This window comes from Apteryx rowi, unplaced genomic scaffold, assembly GCF_003343035.1.
Source record: "Apteryx rowi isolate R43461 unplaced genomic scaffold, aptRow1 scaffold_20, whole genome shotgun sequence".
In the NCBI taxonomy this organism is placed as follows: Eukaryota; Metazoa; Chordata; class Aves; order Apterygiformes; family Apterygidae; genus Apteryx; species Apteryx rowi.
Window position 1 is genome coordinate 1,729,436 of NW_020448308.1, and position 2,534 is coordinate 1,731,969.

A 2,534-nucleotide genomic window follows, 5' to 3' on the forward strand; every position below is an offset into this window, starting at 1 on the left:
CCATAAGATAGTCTATAAGTAGCTGATTAGAAAAGCAAGGTCAAGACAGAAGAAATGCAATGGAACATCTCCCCAGAGTTTATTCTTGCAAGCTCTTAAAGCTTTTTTTTTAATGTTAAAAAAAGAGAGATAACAGGAGACTGCATATTCTGCAGATAAAGAAAACCAGCAGACTGTAAAGAACAGTTAGGTTCAAAAGTGGCACAATTACACTACGGTGAAGCAGGAGACGTGCAGCGAGCCACAGGCCAGAGTTAGCTACAGCTGATGCCTGAGCAGTTCAATACTCACCTCATCTTCAGGGTAATGGCAGTCAAGGACAAGGGTCTGTTTTGTATCATCTTTTATTACTTCAACAACAAAGTTTGGAGTCGATGTAATATCAGGCTATGTAAAAGGTAAGAAAAAAAGTTGCATCAGCATTGGAGCCTGAACAGGAGCCAAAGTGCCCAAGGGACAGCTCAGCAACACAACCCATCCAGCACTCAGGTTGTTCCCAGTCACCCTCTTTCTCGAGAGCCTCTTGGGTTGTCCTGGCCAAGGCATCCTCCTCCAACCGCACCCGCACCTCTTCAGCCCCTTCTCTGCTCTGCATCCGGTCACACGGGTATAACAGTAGCCGGAAACATCTGCCACCACCTAAACAACCCAGAGAGCCTGCAGCTCACCCGGATGCCTCTCCCTCTACACAACAGGAATCACGACTGGGCTGTCGAATTGCTTTGAGAGCAGGAGGTGCTCTTGCCTGCCCTCCTTCATGTGGGAAATTTGGCAGTGCACAAGACTTCCTATGCACACGCAGGGACCAAGTGCAGTGTGTTCTCAGCAGACATGGGCATGCCCAGGGCAAGGGGAGCAATGTACAGTCTTCCCAGCTGAGCACACTAAGCAGTAATGCGCTGAAATAAGTACTAACATTCAAAAAATGCATATTAACTGCTACGAACCACAGACATACAGTGCAGTTTCATTCCCTACTTGTTCAACCAATGTCACCGTAGATCAGGCATCTGCCTCAAATTATATTGCTTGTTTACAGTTCTACCAGTATTTTTACTAACAGTCTTACTAAAAAGGAGTGCGAGAGGCAGTTCTAATCAACAAAACCATGCAAGTGTCATGTGAGTAGTTTTGCATTTTGTGGGTAATACCAGTACTGTTAGTTCCACCAGCTAAGCAAAGTGCAAAATGCAGTATTTATTGTAGCAGGTTCCAGAGGCAGCCATGAAGTCCAATACCTCAGCTCCTTTCATTTCTACTTATACAGAACCCTCTCACACACTCTGTCTTTCCGCTGCAGAGAGAAGAGGGTCACAGCCAAATGACAGACAAAAAATGAGAGAAAAAGCATAAGGGCAAACCACTAACTTTCCTGGGTGCTGTCATCCATAATGAAAGCGTACATAAAGACCAAGTTTACCTCCTGCTCATCAGGTTTCTGTTCTCCTTGTGTTTCTTCTTCTTCCTCAAGAGATGGTGGAATACTGTTATTGATGTTGAACGTAACCGTTATCCTTCAAAAGAACCACAAGCAATTACTTTAAACACCATAAAGAAAATACTTACTGCATCTCTCTTATTTGAAACTTCTGTAGTATAAATTCACTGGCTGTAATGCTGTCCCCACATCATGAACAAGATTCAAAATACTTTGCGTGTTCTGTTTAATTTGTCCTTCCCTCATATGGTACATGTTCCAGCTGAGAGTTTAAGATGCACGCTCTAGTAAAACTGACTTCCTCCAATCGCTCTCACAAGTGAGCATTTTCAAGTTTTATTAGACCAAATTCTTATTTTTAATGTAGGAAAACCTCAAGAATCTTTGCAACACACAAGACAAAGCAAACTTGTAAGAAAAATGCCTTGTGCCCAAGGTGGTAAAATACCGAGCCTATGCAACGTCCACAGTTTGCGCAGCCTGGACAGACAGTGGTACAAGCAATGCGAACGCAAGGAAGAATTACTGATTATATTATGATCAGTCTTTCAAGTACGCATGCTTGCTCAGATGAATCCTTATAAACAGCAAATACCTGTTTGCACTTACTTCTCTCCAGCTATTTTCCGGACCAGCTTGGCCTCTGTGCCGTGGACTTCTAGCTCCCACCCTCCAGATATCTTGGGCAGAGCTTTATGTTTCTGGATCTTCTTCTCCTCTTTTATTTCATCTGTCAGAAACTCTGCAAACGCTTTGTCTCCTTACGAGGCAGGAATAAAAAAAAGGAAGAAGGAAAAAGCAAGAAACACGTTGAGAGCAGGCAGGACCTGGAGATCCCCCAGCGATCCCCCGGGGCTGAGCGAGGTACAAGCGGAGGGAGGGAGGGAGGGAGGGAGGCGGCAGCACGGGGCGGCGCCGGGGGCCAAGGCCGCTCTCGCTGCATCCCCGCCTCCCCTCGCCACGTGCCGGCCGGGACACGCGCGACCACGCGGCCGCCTCGCGCCCCTCCCCCCTCACGGGGGGCCTCTCCCCCGCGCCTCGGCGGGGGAAACCGCTCCCCTCCGCCTCCCCTCACGGGGGGCTCCCTCCCCTTCGC

The 2,534-nt window shown here is 47.4% G+C and overlaps 1 protein-coding gene across 1 annotated transcript in view; it reads right to left on the bottom strand.

Moving 5' to 3' along the window:
* Positions 1-298: 298 nt before the first annotated feature.
* The window catches only part of DHX33 (DEAH-box helicase 33), a 17,660-nt gene continuing 15,424 nt past the window's right edge, over positions 299-2,534 (bottom strand). Inside the window, exons 12-13 of the transcript XR_003253158.1 lie at positions 2,048-2,198; positions 299-387 (exon numbers count right to left, since the gene is read on the bottom strand). The gene's annotated coding sequence lies outside the window, so the exon portion shown is untranslated. The remainder of the gene's footprint in view (positions 388-2,047; positions 2,199-2,534) is intronic.